The 18,017-nt window shown below is 43.0% G+C and overlaps 1 non-coding gene across 1 annotated transcript; it reads left to right on the top strand.

The window, feature by feature from the left end:
• Positions 1–10,973: 10,973 nt before the first annotated feature.
• Positions 10,974–11,046, top strand: Trnaa-agc (transfer RNA alanine (anticodon AGC)). Its single transcript has one exon. It is a non-coding gene; the product is annotated as a tRNA-Ala (tRNA).
• The last annotated feature ends 6,971 nt before the right edge of the window (positions 11,047–18,017 follow it).

Raw genomic sequence — 18,017 nt, 5'->3', positions numbered from 1 at the left:
AGAAAGCTTAGAGGAGAAACAGCTATTAGGGAAAAAGCTACAACAGGAGGCTGCTACTAACACCGTTCTATCATCAGAGGGCGTAATTCAACCAACAGCTCCCCCTATGGAGATAGCTGAGTGGCCCTCAAACCCCGTAGTTGATAGATGGGATCCTGAGACAGGACCTCAAAGATTAGCATGCCCTGTACTTGAGCAGGCAGGAGGGCAGCGAATTCACCGTGCTTTAGATTTCAAAACAGTGAAGCAGTTAAAGGAGGCTGTAACAACCTATGGTCCTCAAGCACCGTTCACTGTAAGCATGGTCGAATCCATTACCAACTTGGACATGACGCCAGCAGATTGGGCTAGTATGTGTAAATCTGTGCTAAATGGAGGACAATATTTGTTATGGAAGGTTGCCAATGAAGAATTTTGCAGGGAGACAGCTAGGCAAAATGCCAGGGGCCATACAGACTCAGCCGTGGCTCTCAGCAAGACATCTTTACTTTTATATGTTTATCTAATTTAAATTGAACCATTTGAATCACGTGAATCAAAGATATTTGGATCCATTTTTAAATTTTTTTATGAGCGCTCCTCATCTGTTAATTGTCATATCACTGCAGGATATATGGACATACACACATACAGACATACCGACATACAACACATAACACAAGTGTAACACCCTAGTAGCTTTTTCAGGTGAAATCTCCATTGCAATGTTTAAAAACTCCACAGTTGATCAGAAATAGGACTGATCTGCTGAGAGCCACGGCTGAGTCTGTATGGCCCCTGGCATTTTGCCAACAGTATTGATTGACAGGCGAGGCATTACTATCCGCCTCTGCCGCAACTTTTGAGTTCTCGCACTATTTTGGAGTTCTCGTGGGGATTTCCGGGGATTCCCCGAGAGTTCCCATTGGTTGGGGAAGTGCAGGAGGAGGGATTTCCGGGAGAGATATTTCCAGCGGGGGGTTCCTGGACAAGCCTCGTGGCGTTCAGGACGATTCCCCGGGAGCTGTGTGAAGTGTTTTCCTACAGTTTAAAAATAAAGTTTGTTCCTGCTTCAGTGGCTCGTGATTTGTGCCCAGCCAGACTGCGGCACTGATCAGAAAACATTAACCCGTCTGTGGGATTAAAATCATGAGCTCCAAAAAAAAATACAGAATCTAAGAAAAAGCAAGAGTCCTAAAAAAGATGACTGGCCAGTAATTAATAAATACCATATAATTTACTTTTTGGTTGGGGTCTAGTTTGAGTTCAGGTAAAAAGACACTTTAACCTTTTTTTTTTTCCTTGGGCCTGAAATCTGTCTCCTGCTGAGTGCCCCAAGCTTCTTCTATTTGCATATCAGCTTAAGTCCTGGCTGAGGTCTGGAAGGAACTGGGAAAACTGGAATTCTGAGCAGAAACCTCATGCCTAAGGCATTTTAGCTATAAGTCATAATTTTCAGGTTTAAGATACAATTCTCAAAATTTTATATCTTTATATCTCTTTACATTAGAAACACTTGCCCACACAAAACTGAAAATAGGATCTTTTTCTGGTAATATAAAGGCCACCATCAGAGGAAATTTCCTCAGGATCATTAAGCTGCTTCCTTTGTTCTGAAGTTCCTAAAGTAGTATTAAGTTTTATCATGTACATCCAAAATCAAGCCTTAAAAATTTCCAAGACTGTTGCTAATTAATGTCATTTCAATAAGCCAGACCAATGTTTTAATTTAGCACCCCCTTTTTTTTCTGAATCTTACACACTGAGGGGAACAGATATCATATCATAATTTATTATCTTCGCCCAAGTTAATGCACTGGAATACCTAGTGGAATTTTCTCAGGCTACCCAGTTCAAAATTGAAACTTTCTAATTTTTTTACCCTAAGTATTTAAGTTTTCTAGCATGAACTATCTGAAATCAAACTAAACAATTGCTTAAACCCAACTTTTAACTGGAAGATAGTGCAATGCTTTAGAAACCCATTCAGATACCAAACTGTTACAATAAAAAAAAAATTATCTTTTAGATACACATTTAGCCAAGATTATCCCCAAGAAACAATCTATAACTTCAACACATTACTGCATTTATTGTCTCATTAGTTAAGCAAACAGAGGTGGAGTAATCCCTAAAGTGCAGGTAAGGAAGGAGGAGACTCCCCAAAGCAAAATGGCTTTGGTAGCTGCTGGGAGCCCCTTAGTTCCACCTTTTACTTATAGGATTAGTTCCTCTGGCCTGGTTTGACCCCAGGCACTAGGCATTTCTCACATCTCCTAACTTTTCAGTAGTCAGCTTCCCAAAAAGTTCATCTTCTGCTTGCAGTTGTTTCGAGTTTGAGAAAAGTTTAAGCGAGATATCAAAGTTTTTAGACCCCAGGCATTTCCCTCTGCAGTGGGCGTGCTCAAGCCAACTACGGGAAGAAAAGAAAACACTGCTTCCCTAATCTCGCTCAACAAAGGAGGGTAAAGTTTATCAAAGTTCTTTAAAACACAGCTAAGAAAGGTGTAAAAGGTGAGAACAGAAAAGCTGGCGGTTCTATTGACTTTTGGTCCCTCACAGGAGAAGCATTAGGTTAAAATTTAGCTAAAGTTACTTCCACACATCTAAGGCCGTTTGGAATTTGGGACTCTGCATCGGTCCAAAGTAAAACAATGCCATCACACTTAACAGAGACACAGACAAAATGACACACAAAGATCATCATGCAGCTCCCGTTCCTTCACAACCCCAAGATCTACAATCTTGTGACTCAGGGAGAATGGAGGGGAAGAGGGGAGGAGCAGAAGGATTGAGTGATAGGATCTTGGGGGAAGGGGTCGGAGTGGAGGCAGGGACCAGGAAAGGCTTCACCCATATGGGAGGAAATTCACAGAGGTCCAGCCAGGTTAAAATATATGGCTGCTGGTCTGGATGGCCACGCTACCCCGGCTGAAAAACAATATCTCTGACTTCGCAGATTAGAGGGAGGTGGAAGGGCCCTCCTGGGGGCCATTCAACTCCGAAGGTGGGCCATTCTGAAGTGCAGAGTGTCTGCCAGGTCCGGCGTTTCACTGAAAAAGAAAGATTCTGGGCCCTTGAGCGGACATCCGCCCAATGATCAAGGGTCAGGGACAGAGGCATGGAATGGCTTTGTCCCATACTGGGAGTTACTCAAACAAAGACAGGGACAGGACAATACAAATGTGACACAAACACGACACACAGTAAATGTAAACGTTTAACACAAGTTTAGAAGCAAAGATTAAAGACAGGCAGTGAATTCAACCTGAGAAAAGGAATTGCCGGTGAAACCAAACAGGTTGGCAGCAGAGTACAAACGAGGGCACTCTTGTCCCTCTACCAACTGGGGGCACTTTCGCCCCCCCCCCGAATCCTCTAAGGCGTCCTTTAAGAGGAGTGGCCTGTGGATTAGGACACGTCTGTCACCACTGCCAGGGAGAATTTACACTCTCCGCTGACGGCCACGCTGCCAACCCAACCAAACCAATCCAAGCCAAAAACCAAACCTGAACCAAAAAGCTCTGAGAACTTACGCTCTCCACCGAGCCAAAAACCAAAAAGCTCTAAGCGATCGCAAAGGAAAAACAAGAAGGAGGAGAAGAAGAGGAGGAAGAAGAAGAGGAAGAGGCGCCTTACTTACCCCCTAAAGGAGTCCGTTGGAGGTCTCCTTTTCCGGCGATGCGCTTTTCCCGGCCAATGCACCAAATGTAAGGGTCCCGCGAAACATCGGAGAAAGAGACCACCAAGTGACCACTCATGCAATTGGCAGAAGGGGGATTTATTGAACCAGCATGCTGGGGCTCCGTGCCCACTCAAGAAGGGAAAGCAGCCCAGAGCCCCGAGCAGGGGCTGAGCACTGCTTAAGTACACTTTTTGGGGAGGGCGGAGGGCTTTGTATACATCAGAACAAATCATCATGAGGCGCGGGAAAATCGAACAACAACTCCTAAACATGATTAGTTCATTCATTGGCAGGAACAGATCAGGCTGGAGTGATAGGTCATTTCTAAACGGGGTACACATTCAAACTGATTGGTTTTAGGGCCTAGAGGACTACGTGACCAGTTACACAGAGCCCTTCAGTTATTAAATAACCAAACAGCCAGGGGAAATATTTACTGGGCTGTTCTAAGCATTGTCTTAACAGCTACAGAAATTTCAGGTTTTGCAGGTAGCATAGAAACCTAACAATACCTAATCCTTTACATTTTAACTCAGACCTTGCAGCTTAGAAACTTTTACAACACCCAGTCTTTTAACCTTTAACTTTTACGCTTTAACTTCAATTTCTTTTACCCTTACATATCTACACTAAGCCCCAGGCCAACATCATTCTAAACAGAGAATAATTGAAGGCATTCCCTCTAAAAACTGGAACAAGACAGGGATGCTCTCTTTCACCACTTCTATTCAACGCAGTTCTTGAAACACTGCCCAAAGCAATTAGACAGCTGAAAGAAATTAAAGGGATACACATAGGAAAAAAAGAACTTAAATTTGTTGGTAAAGATGGCGCCTGGAGCACTTATCTTCCCGGAGCTCAGGAGTGTTGTAAAGATGGCGCCGGGAGCGCCATTAGCACTATTTGCTGACGATTTGATTCTATACCTAGAAGACCCAAAAAACTCCACTGGAATTTTTTCAAGATTCTTCATCTTCCAAATGCTGTACCCGACATGTCTCCAAGTGGCTAGGATTTTAGATACCATTTCCCTTGGTAGGCATTTTACAACCGACAGGAGTTTAGAGACATCAAGATGACAAGGTACAAGAAAAATGCCAGGAATACAGGAGAGATGAGTCACCATGTCCCTGTTCATGATAGACCAATCACCATAGCTAACTCCCTCCACTGAGGGCTTATCACCACCACAACTCCTGCCATAGGTTCTGGATTCCAATTAGGCAAAAATAAAGTAAATAATGGAATCAAGGTCTTCCATTGGTCCCTGTGCAGAGACAGAGGCACAGCTTAGCATGAGTCAAGGCTCACCCAGAGGGAGGCCTTGAGCCACTCTGGCTGGGCCCACTCCTCTAACAGTGTTACTTTCACTTTCAGTAAATCTATGCTCTGCCTGTTACTTCTATATTTCTTGTTCAATTCTTACTTTCCAGTGCCAAGAAACTGGACCCCACTGAACAACCCACCAGTAACACAACCACATACACACCCACCCCAACTAAACAGGCATCCTGCTCCAACATGCATGAAGGGACTCCTGTGCATGCGTGTTCTCTCCACCCTGTGTTGCTTCCTCATCTACATCCACTTTTATTCCTCCATGTTGACATGCTCTTACCTTCTAAACCCCTTTCTGCACTACATTTGTAGTTTTTTGCTATTTTTTCATATGGTTTATCTTATGACTTCCACATGATACACATGAATGAGGATTGAAAGTCAAAAGAGTCTATTATAACAATGTGACATTTTATGGAAACCTCAGGGTAACTACAAAGCAAAAGCTTATAGTGAATATGCAGAAGATAAAGGAAAGGGAATAAAAGCACCATCACAAAAATTCAAAAAGAAAAACAGCAGGTGAGGAAGAAAGGAACAAGCACAAGATGACCAGAAGAGGTTTTAAAAAATGGCAGTCATACATCTTTACCCATCATTCATCACCTCAGTGTAAGTGGATGGGATCTCCAAAGGAGGAGGAAGAGGAGAGACATCAAGAGCCAACTACATGCTACCTATCAGAGACTCACCTCACCTTCAAGGATACACATGGACTGGAAGTGAAGAGATTGAAAATGGTCCTCCATGGAATTGGAAACCAAAAGAAAGTAGATAAACTCACATCAGACAAAGCATACTGTTAGAGTCTGTAAACAAGTCTGGATGGCGCCTGGCAAAATGCCAGAGGGAGTGGTTTGTGAAGTAACACCAGCGAGCCATTAAGTGTGGAGATTTCTTATTGGTTGACTCATGTATCTAGTTTATGCTAATTAAGATAAGCTGTGTGGAATGTATAAATACCTCTGTTGTCCTACAATAAACGGCTCCCATTCCTGCTGTATCAATCTACACAAATTGTCACCCCCCGGCTAGTTTGCTGCAGCTGGACTGCGGCAGCATACTTTAAATCAAAACTACAAAACAGACAAACAATGGTAAGCAAATTAGTTTATCAATAGGGTACAACAATTGTAATTCTATATGTGAATCTATGTGTAATCCATAAAACACTGGTGTACCTAAATATAGGAAGAAAATATTAATTGATCAGAAGGGGAAGATAGACTGCAATTTGTTGAAGGCCGGCTGGCTGCAAAATAATCAGGGGGGGGGACGAATAACTTGTGTACGTTGATACAGCAGGAGTAGGAGCCATTTATTGCAGGACATGAGCAGTATTTATACATTCCACACAGCTTATCTAATTAGCATAAACTAGATACATCAGTCAACCAATAAGGAATCTCTACACTTAATGGCTCTCTTTTGTTACTTTTCAAACCACTCCCTCTGGCATTTTGCCAGGCACCATCCAGACTTGTTTAGGAACTCTAACATTCCCCTGGCAAAATGCCAGGTGTTATTTTTGACTTGTTTACAGACTCTAACAGCAATTCAGACACAGTAGGGACTTTAGTACCCCACTTTCATCAAAGGACAGATCATCTAGAGAGAAAATCAATGAGGAAATATTGAACTTGAACTACTCCATCGAATGGACCTGAAAGACTTACAGAATGTTTTGTTCAACAGCATCAAAACACGTATTCTTGAGCTGGAGGTATAGCTCAGTTGGTAGAGTCCCTGCCTTGCATGCACAAGGCCCTGGGTTCAATCCCCAGCACACACACACAAAAAAAAATCTTCTTCCCAACCACACAATGAACTTCAGAATAAATTATGTGTCAGGCTACAAAACAAGTCTTAACAAATTTTAAAAGACTGCATTCATGCCAATTATCTTTTCCTACCACAATGGTATAAAACTAGAAGTCAACAATGGGAGAGATTTTAAAAATTCTACAAACACGTTGAAATTCATGTCATGATCCTGAAAAACCAAAGGGTCAAAAAAGAAATAAGAGAATTTTTGAGATATCTTGAGACAAATGAAAATGGAAATACAACAAACCAAAACTTGTGGGATACCAAAACTTATATACTTCTAAGAAAGAAGTATATAGCAGAAAGTGCCTACATCAGTAAAGAGAGATCTTAAAGAAATAGCCTAACATTACACCTCAAAGAACTAGAAAAGAAAGAACAAACTAAGCCCACACTTGGTAGAAATAAGAAAATAACAACGGTTACCAAATACTGAAAGAGTCAGGAGGAAGGAGGAGGGAGAAAGGTGGACGGCCAGGTTAAGTCACATGAGGAGCAAGAGGCTCTAGCATGCACAGCAGGGTGACTGTAGATAACAGTCGTGACCCCACATTCACAAAGCTCAAAGAAAGGACTATGAGAGTTTTCTTTGTAAATAAATGATCAAAGAGATGATATGCTTAACCTGACTTAAATATTGCACAATGCAGACATTTGTTAAAACATCAGTTGTTACTCCACTAATATGTACAATTTTCAAGGTTTTTATGTATCAGTTAAAAATTATTTTTTAAAAAAGAAGAGGGAAAATAATAAAGATCAGAACACAAATAAATCAAAAAGAAAATTAAAAAAAAAATTAGAAATCAAACTAAGAGTTGGTTTGTTGAAGTGTTGGTTTGTTGAAGAGATGAACAAAATCAGCAAGTCTTTAGCTAGACTAAGAAAAAAGAAAAAGATGTCAGAAATGAAAGAGGGGACATTACAGCCGATGCCATGAAAACACAAGGAATCATGAGAGATCACTACATAGCCAACAAATTGGATAATCTGAAAGAACAGGATAAATTCCTGGAGACATACTAAGACCCAATCATGAAGAAATAGAAAATCTGAAAGACTAATAACAGGGAGATTAAATCATTAATAAAAAGTCTTCTATCCATGAAAATCCCAGTGATAGCTTCACTGCTAAAACCTACAAAATATTTTAAAAACTAAATCCTGCTCAAATTCTTCAAAAAAAATTTTATGAGGCCAGCATCACCCTGATACTAAAGCCAGACAAGAGCATTTCAAGAAAAAAAGAATTACAACCCAACACCCCTGATGAACACAGATGCAAGAATCCACAAGATAAATGCAACTCAAATGAAAAGTTGTGATGCAATTATGTACAATTGACCAAAATGCATTCTGCTGTCATATATACCTAATTAAAATAAATTAATTAATAAAAACAAGATACCTACCAGCAACTCAAATTCAATAACACAGTAAAAGGGCCACTCCCCATGACCAAATGGGATCTATCCCAAGGATTCAAGGATAGTTCGAATATACAAATGAATAAATGGGATGCATACATTAATAAAATTAAGGGGAAATCCATATGATCATCTCAATAGATGCAGAAGAGCATTTGATAAAATTCAACATCCTGAAAACTCTCAGCAACTTAGGAACATAATAAATGTACTGCAATACAGTATAGGCTTTAAATGGCCTGCCCACATCTACCAGCATGCTTAAGCGCCCAGGAAAAGTGAACCCATGCCCGGTCTGGCCATTTCTATTCAGCATAGTATCAGGTACCAAAAGAACAGCAAAAGCAAGAAGACAAGAGGGAAAATAAAAGCCACCCAAACTGGAAAGGGAGAGGTTGAATTGACCCTGTTTACAGATCACCTGAGCACACAGAAAGCCCTGAAGAATTAAAAATATATATATATATATATATATATATATATATATATATATATATATATATACATACTGTTAGTATAAATGAATTTAGTAAAGTTTCAGGATACAAAATCAACACAGAGAAATGAGTAGCATCTGTGTCCACTAACAACCAAAATACTTGCAAAAGCATTTTTAAATCCCATTTACAATAGCTGCAAAAAAGTTAAAAACTTAGAAATAAATTCAACCAAGAAAGAAAGGGGAAAAAAGCTGCACACTGAAAATAAAAAACATTAATGAAAAAACTGAAGACACAGGTGTGTTAGAATGCCAATATTACTCAAAGTGATGTATATATCCAGTGCAATCTCTCAAAATTCCAATTTCATGTCTTATAGAAATAAAAACATCTTAAAGTTCATATGGAAGCAAACAAAAGGCCCCCAAATAACCAAAGCAAGCCTCTGCAAAAAAGAACAAAACTGGAGACCTCACAGTACTTGACATCAAAATATTCTACAAAGTTATAGTAATCAAAACTGTATGGTGTTGGGCATGGAAATACAAACACACAGACCAACAGAACAGCATCCAGAGGCCAGCAGTTGATCTTATAATTTACAGTCAACTTATTTTTGACAAAGGTGCCAGTAACACACAGTGGGGAAGAACATTGTCTTTAGTAAATGGTGCTGGAACAACTGAATATCACCAGCAGAAGAATGAAATTGGACCCCAGTATCACGCCACGTGAAAAACCCAAATGGATTGAAGACAGAAATATAAGACTGGAAACTGTTAAACTTCTAGAAGAAAACACAGGAGAAACACTCCATGACGTTACTCTGGGCAATGAGTTTTTTAATAGGACTTCAAAAGTTTAGGCAACAAAAGCAAAAATAAATAAGTAGGATTACATCAAACTCCAAGCTTCTGCACAACAAAGGAAATAATTAACAGAATGAGGAGATGACCCACTGAACGGGGGAAAAAATTTATGATCCACACATCGGATAAGGTGTTAATATCCAAAATGTATAAGAAACTCAAACAACTCAACAACAAGTAAACAAATAACATGGTTTTAAAATGGACAAAGTATCTGGACAGACATTTCTCAAAAGAAGACAAGTGGCCAAGAGGCATGTGAAACTCTGTTCAACATCACTAATCATCGGGGAATGCAAACCCAAGCCACCAGATATCACCTCACACCTGATTGAAAGGTTATCATTAAAAAAAAGATTTGTTTTAAAAATACATGTTGCCCACTATGGAGAAAAGTGGATTCTTGTACACCTTTGGTGGAAATGTAAATTGGCACAACCAAAATGGAAAACAGTCCAGCAATTTCTTTCAAAGTTAAAAATAGAATTACCATATGCTCAAGCACGCCCCCTGCTGGGCATGTACCTAGGAGGAGGGACACCGGCAGGTCAGGAGACGTCGCCCTCGGGTTCACCGCAGCGTTATTCCCAACAACCAAGGCACGGAATCAACCCACGTGTCCATCGACGGATGGGTGCACCAGGACAATGTGGTAGAGATACGCACGGAGTCCATACAGCCTTTAAAATGAGGAATCCCTGTCATTTGCAACGACACAGATGGACCTCCAGGTCACAGAGAGTCAAAGGGCACCCATCTCCCTCACAGGTGGGATCTGAAAGGCGCACGGGAGCAGAGCGTAGGATGGAGGTTTCCAGAACTGGGGGCGGGTGGGGTGGAGGAGGGAGTGGGAGGTGTGGTCAGAGGACCCAAACTTCAGGCAGCCGCGGGAATAAGCTCGGGAGCTCTCGGGTGCAGCACGGAGGCCGAGCGGACTTTGTCCACTACCCACGGAAGCTGGAGCAGTGCCGTCTCATCAGCGGGACCGGTCATCCCTGGGTTAGGCGTAGGGCAAAGCTGCAGGCGGTGCACCCTGAACCCGCAGGCTCGCTCGTCAGTTACATAGTGAGCGCACGTGTCCAGCACCCAACCTCAGCCCGAGAGGAGAGGAGAGGAGGGGTCGTGTGGAGCTGCGGTCCCCACGCCCGCCCTGGAGCCGTGCGCCGCCCTCGGACCCCAGGTGGGCGGGCGCGCCTTTCCGGCGATCCTCGGGGTGGCAGGTACCAGGTCTCCCTCCCTGGGGACCCAGAGGGCCGGCCGGCTCCAGCTTGGGCCGTCTCCAGTCGGTCTCGGTGGAGTCTGAGCTCGCGGGACGGCCTTGACGGTCGCGGGGGGATAGCAGGGATAGCAGGGCGTGGACCACCGCGTCTTCTCCCAGATAAACCGAGGCGCCGGGCTCCCGGTAGCCGGGGGATTAGCTCAAATGGTAGAGCGCTCGCTTAGCATGCGAGAGGTAGCGGGATCGACGCCCGCATCCTCCACTTGGCTCCGGAGGAAGTTTTGGTCAATTTTGGACAATTCTTCGCATAATGCCAGCAGGGTTCCCGAGAACGTGCTCTAACCGCGAAACAGGCAGCACTTACCTGCTCTCCGCCGTCAACGCCAGGGGTTTCCCACCGCCCTTTCTCCTTTCCTAGAAGACCACACTGGCCCCAGCCCTGCCCTGGACCTTGGCTAGGGGCACTGAGTTCCCTGTCCTTAAGCCACCCTCCGGGGAGGACAAAAGGGACCGTGCTGATCGGTGGTGGGGTCGCTGGCCGCATTCCGCAGCTTTTCTATTTGGACCTGGGTTCCCCAGATGACTGACTTCTCTATCTTCTGAAAACAACAAGGAAACATCAAAAAGGTGGACGCAGTGGTCATTTGGACGCTTAGAACACACCAATGAAGGAACAGCAGCAGAAATAAGAAATACCTGGGGAAATGCAATGTTTTGGGGGTTTTTTTTGTTTGTTTGTTTGTTTGTTTTTTATTCTGCTGTGGGTTAAAGTGTTTTTGGTGATTAAAAGCAGAAGTTGTAATATTGTCTGAAGGAGATTAATTGTATCTAGATGTACTACATAGATAACACAAGGGGTCAGGTAAAGGGGTTAAATGGTGATGAAGTTTCTGTATCCAACCTAAATGGCAAGATGTTTATTTTAAGAATATTTAGACGTTTTACCCACATATGGCAGGTCCGAGACCCCTCACAACGTTAAAATAAGCCTAAAATAAAAAAAATAAAAAGCAGGAAGAGAAACATAGAATAAAAATAAAGGAACAAACTAATAAATTATTACATAGTAGGTCTACATACGAATTTGTTAGTAGTAGCGTTAAATGTAAATGATCTAAATGCGACCATTAAAAACCAGAGAAGCCAGGTGCAATGTTGCTGAGCCCCTGGGGAGGCTGAGGGAGCAAGTTCAAAATCAGCCTCAGCAATTTAATCAGGCCCTAAACAACTTAGCCAAACTCAGAACAGAAATAAAAAGGGCTGGAACTGGGACTGAGGCTCAGTGGTTAAGGTCCCCTGGGTTCAATCCCTGGTACAAAAAGGAAAAGAAAAGAAAAAAAAAGCAGAGGGAATTTTGGGAGGTCTGAGATTGAATTAGACCCCGAGGGACAGGTGACTTGTGTCACAAGCAGGACAAGAATGGCAAAGGTCGCGTGCCCTCGGCTGTGGCCCCCGGTGGCTGGTGACCTGTGGGGAGGCAGGAACTCCGTGACAGTGGAGACTCCTTCAGCTGCAGCATTGGCTGACATGCTGTGACTATCTTTAAAGGCTGGAGATTGGTAAAGCAGTGGTGATAGGAGAATGGGATACTTTGTGAACTGCCCCGCTGGCCTGCCTTCTTGGTGCAGCCTGCAGCATCTCATCATCTGAACGTTCTGAGTTCCAACCTCAGAAAGGGTGGGTGCTTCCCACACCCCCTCCCCACCATAAAAAAAAGACTATAAAATGCAGAGTAAAAGCAGCACCTCCCCCCCAAAAAAAAAAAAAATCCCACGACCAAGGATTTCAAGTGAAGCAGAAGTCAGTTCCCAGTGGTTTGATAGAATGAGTAGTGAAGACACTTACTTTACACCCAAAACCCACAAGTGTTTGGTTGGTTCACTTCTCCACCTGCAGGCAAATTCCCCTCCAACTAAGTGCTTTGAAGGTCACCCTACCACAGTTAGGAGGACATATTTGCTACTGTTCTGGGTGCAAAGACTCAAGAGTAAATAAAATACAAACACGTGTGCCCTCATAGATCTACATCCTAAATTGGGAAGAAACAGATGAGAAACGAATTAAGTGCATAGCAACCTGGGTAACCTGTCTGCTGTGGGGGAGTCATTAGCCAGCAAGGGGTCAGGAGAATCAGGGAAGCTGTCACCTGAAGAGAGCACTCAGTCTCCTCCTTCTCCAGTGGTTTTGAGTTTCCTGACATGGTCATTAAGAGTAAGTTTTGCCTACCAGGGCCACTGGGGGTGTGAGACCTTTGGTTGGACTAATGGAGCTTGGGGCAGAGTCAGGACAACATGATCACTGCTCTGGTGTCCTTCTCCCTGGAAAAGCTGGCTTCTCATCTGAGCTTGTATCCTAGGTCACTTTTATTTAGGGGAAGAGAATCTGTAGATTGAGCTTAGAATCCAGAATTCTCTTCCTGGAAGGAACAGCCTTCCTCTGAAGTTTTATATTGTCTCTGGGTGAGTAAAGAGCCCTCAGTTGGCTAGAGTGCTCTTTGGGAAAACCAGGGACCCCCAACAAAGAATGTCATCATCTCTATGTGCCAGGGCCTCAGGCCAGGGAGGAGTGCCCAGAAAGGATGGGAAAGCAGAGACTCTGCGGTCTACACTGGAGAGGAACAAACTGTACCTGTGTTGTTTTCACATCCACCATCCCAATGCACCAGAGCACTTCCATATCAACCTTAGGAAAGAAGAAAGAAAATATGTCCCCGTCAGGATGGCAACAGCCTTTCCCGTTATTTTAGAACCAATTCACACAAGTAAGAGTGCTTCTACTCAACATTTTACTGAAGGTTCTAGCCAGGACAGCTGGGCAATAAGCTGACATTAAAAACATCCAAGTTGGGATGCAAGAAGCAGTATATCTCTTTTGCTGATGATATGACTGTGTATATAGAAAAATACTTAGGAATCTACTTTAAGAGATTTTGCTAAGAGCCAAGTATATGATGCATGGCATTTTTAGTGACACCAGCTAGCCATTGAGATGATATGATTATGTTAAGATTTGCATTCATATGGATATTGGACTCCTGCTGTTCACCTAGGCCGGCTACGGGACTCCTGGAGACTTCCCATTGGTTGGGGAAGTACAGTAGGAGGGAGTTCCGGAGGAGGGGCGCTCTCTGCGGTCTGGGAGGAGGCCTCGTGGGTGGATCGAAAATCTTCCCGGGCGCCTACCGGACATTGGCGGCAGTTTCAAAAAATAAAGTTTGTTCCTGCTTGAGTGGCTTGTGATTTTGTGCCCAGCCAGACTGCGGCAGATTTGACGTAACAAAGGAGTCCATCAAGATTACAAGACACAAAGGATTGAGGGTATAGCTCAGTTGGTAGAGTGTTTGCCTTACATGCACCAGGTTCTGGGTTCAATCCCCAGAAACACACATCACAAAAAGGTGATGAGATACAAAATCAATATAAAATATTGAGCCATGCAGAAGTAAAGTTAAAACAGTTTGTTTAATTCTTTATTCAAGAGAATGCCATACTTTGGAAACATTAAGGAAAAAAATCACATAGAAGTTTTGTCCTTAGAACTACTTATAATCATTAAAAGAAATTGAACAAGACCTAAAAATTTGAAAAGATATGCCCAAGTTCAGTATTCTCCAAATTTATCTATTCATTAATGCAAGCCATATCAAAACCTCAGATGGCTTTCTTTTTTAAAGAAATTGCCAAGCTGATCTCAGCATTTATGAATAACAGCAAGAACTCAGAGTAGCCAAAACCATCCTCAAGAGGCAAAACACAATTGGTGAACTAATATTTCCAGACTTAACACTTATAGTAAAGCAACAGTCATCAAGAGTGTATGGTACTAGCATCAGAATAGATAATATTGAGAATCCAGAAATAACCCTCAGACTTACAGCCATGTGATTTGAAATGGGTGCCAAGGCAATTCAATTAGGAAATAGTGGTGTTTTCAACAAATGGCACAGAGGTGATTAGAAATCCACACACAAAAGAATGAAGCTGATCCCCCCCTCCTCATACTATATTCAAAAATTAATTCAAAGTTGATCATAGACCCAAGGGTAAGAGCTAAAACTATAAAACTTTAAGAAAACAGGACCAAGTCTACTGGGAAGTCAAATGTTTGGTCATGTTTGCTGTTGTTTTTCTTTTTTAACTTTGCGCTAGTCAGCTTATTCGCTGTGACCAAAAGAACCTGACAAGAACAATTAGAGAAGAAAAAGTTTACTTTGGGGCCCACAGTTTCAGAGTTCTCATTCCACAGAGGGCTGACTCCATTCCTGGGGAGCCTGAAATGGGGCAGAGCATCACGGTGGAAGAGTGTGGTGGAACAGAGTGACAGGGGACATCACAGGAGGAAGCAGAGAGAGACACTAAGCTCAGCTCACAAAATAGATACCAAAGGCACACCCCCAATGACCCACCTCCATTTATTATACCCCACCTGCCTACAGTCACCACTCAGTTAATCCCTATCAGGGGACTAATGCACTGATTGCGTTACAGCTCCCATAACCCAATCATTACACCTCTAAACCTTGCATTGTCTCACAGATGAGTTTTTATGTTATTGTTATCTAACATGGTTTGTTTGTTATCTAAACCACAACAACCATAACCTCGGAGTCAGAAATAAACCTAGTCATCCTAATTTACTTGCCAATGGTTGATTTAGGCATAGGCACACAAATGTGACCAACCAGAGGACAGGGCAAATCTCAGAAAATTCAAGGAAGATTTTCTTCAATTACATTAAGCCACACAAAGGGAAACAGAGATATTTCTATGGACTTTGCCTTGAGATTGTGAGACTGTAGAGAAAGCAGCTGGAGTTTGAGGGCTGTATGTTGAGGATAGAATCAGTGAATTCACCACTCCTATAGCTTTCCTTCCCTGGGTAATATTTGTTGAGTGCAACTATGAATCTCACTTATTGTTAAAAGGCTGGCAACTGTCTATATTCTGTATGTGTCTGCAAAAACCAAACAATTTAATAAATAGTAATTTTGTAAATATTAATTCCAAGTGGTTCTCATAATTTGAATTTAGAAAAATTTCAAAACCAGTCATTTTGATGCTGTAGAAATTATGGATTTGAGATGCACCATTCTACTATAGACCAGCGAGGCAGAAATTCCCAACACTTAAGAGGGCTCTCTTCCATCTCAGCCTCAGTGATGTTCAACCTTTGTAAAGAAATCAAAAGGTGTCAGAAGCAAGGTGCAGAGGCAGAATGTCCCCTTGCCCAACCTGCCAGTTTTATTTATATCAATATGTTACATTAGGTCACTGGCATTATTGATACATTACTGTTTATTGTATCACTAAGGTTGTTTATTCTGCAGTTAAAGTCTACAGTTATAATATGCAATGTTAGGAGCTTTGTGTAGTTCTCAAGATTAAATCCATTGTTTGAAGTTACTGTTAGGTGGGCAGGTCCAGGAGCAGCAGAGCTTGGTGAAACATTGTAGTTATGGAGCAAGCAAGTTCCTTTATTCCCAGGAGCTGTGCGCCTGAGATCAAGGTCCAGCTAACAAGATTCCAGCACAGAGCCTCCTTGTGGAGAGCGTTGCTACAGCAGCTAGGCATCTTGTGTCTGCACAGAAACTTTCCCAGCAGCTAGGCATCCTGTACTTTTGTACAGACACTTTCCCAGCCACAAGCATGCCACAGCCATGAAGTCATCAGAGACCCCAATCCCAAACACAGAACCCTTACAAACCTTCCCCTGACTTTTAATGAATGGGGCATGCACACAGAGCCACTCTAAGTCTCAGGGTTGCATTCAGAGAAATGAAACCAATCACCATACATTGTAGTCTACTGCCCATCTGACCTAAATATGCCACGTGGATGGAGGCAGCATGGATCTCACGGCCCTGAGAAGTCCAGTTGGAGCATGAAACGCTCTCTTTCCTTTATGCCTGCATATATACAATGTATTTCTCAGCCTTCATCCACTTGTGCAGACTTTTAAACATATGTAGCACTAAGTAATAAGCACCCTGCCCCCAAGGAGCTTATTGAGGGAGATTGCAAAGAAATGGGAATTCTCTGTAAACGACACAAAGCAGAGGTGTGCCTGGATGTCTGGGAGTGCTGGGAGGGAAACAACTCAGAAACCAGGGAAACTGGGAGAGGGATGCTGTCTCCCAGAAGCTGGCTTTGGATCCATCAAAGCAACTGGACAAGCAAGCAATAGGTGAGGGGACCAGTGTTCTGCATGGGGTGATCCCTGAAGACTTGCATGTCTAGAGTCAAGTATGGAAAGTGAAAAGAGGAAATCGAAATGCAGAATGGGCCAGAGGCAGGCCTGGGTTGCTCTGAGAGGCACGAGGTAGCCTGCCCATCCAAGGACAGCTCTGAAGAAACAAGCTGATACACAGTTTAGGAAGTCCCCCTCAAGAGCTAGTGTGGCTGGGGAAGAGTCAGACACCTCACAAAATGCGGAAGGATGAAAAGCCCAGGTTTTACTCCTGTGTGTTTATCCCTGTGGCTCATGCGGCTCCCGGATGGGGATTTCCTTCTGGACTCTCAGCTCCTTCAGCATAGACTCCTCCCAGGACACCAAACCACACAGTGTATGCTGGCACGTTTCAGGCACACGGGGGCAACATGAGCTTGCTCCTCCTTTCTGTTGTTTGCACTGTTTGTTATCTCAGCACTTGTTACTCTTAAAGGAATATAAAATCTCAGGTGGCCTGTTCTGATGGAAGCCCTGCCTTTATTTGCACCTGACTCTAAGCAACTGAGCTAAGGAGGTCTCTCCTTAGGTAGTTAAAGGTCAGTATCTCAATCACCCAGGGAAGTTTTCTCAAATTCGTGTTGGAAAAAGTTATGATTCCTGGATTCATCCTAAGGGGGAGTTCAAGTCCATCATCTGCTTCAGTGGTTCCTGAGGAAGGGTTTCCATGACCCCCCTCAGAGAAAATGACGCAAAACGAAATCACCTCCCCTTTCTCTCCACCTGCTCTCAAGGTAGACAGAAGTCGCGCTCCCGGACCTCTCTGTGGTGGCTTCTAGTGTCTTCGACACCTTTGCCTCATAGCAAGAATCTTATTCCCCCCAAATGCACTCGTTTTTTCACCAAAACAGAGAAACCACTCTCATATTTCTAACTGAAAAGGACTAGATAAGAACGCTCAATTACAATCCTCGGGCTTACTTTTCATTTCTTAAGAAATAAGTGAGTCTGTTGACACCTCACGCACAAAAACCTCTCAACTTTAAAGTCCTTGCTCATGGTCTTGGG

Source organism: Marmota flaviventris, chromosome 6 (genome assembly GCF_047511675.1).
Source record: "Marmota flaviventris isolate mMarFla1 chromosome 6, mMarFla1.hap1, whole genome shotgun sequence".
Taxonomy (NCBI): Eukaryota; Metazoa; Chordata; class Mammalia; order Rodentia; family Sciuridae; genus Marmota; species Marmota flaviventris.
This window is presented reverse-complemented; position numbering and strand designations above follow the sequence as displayed.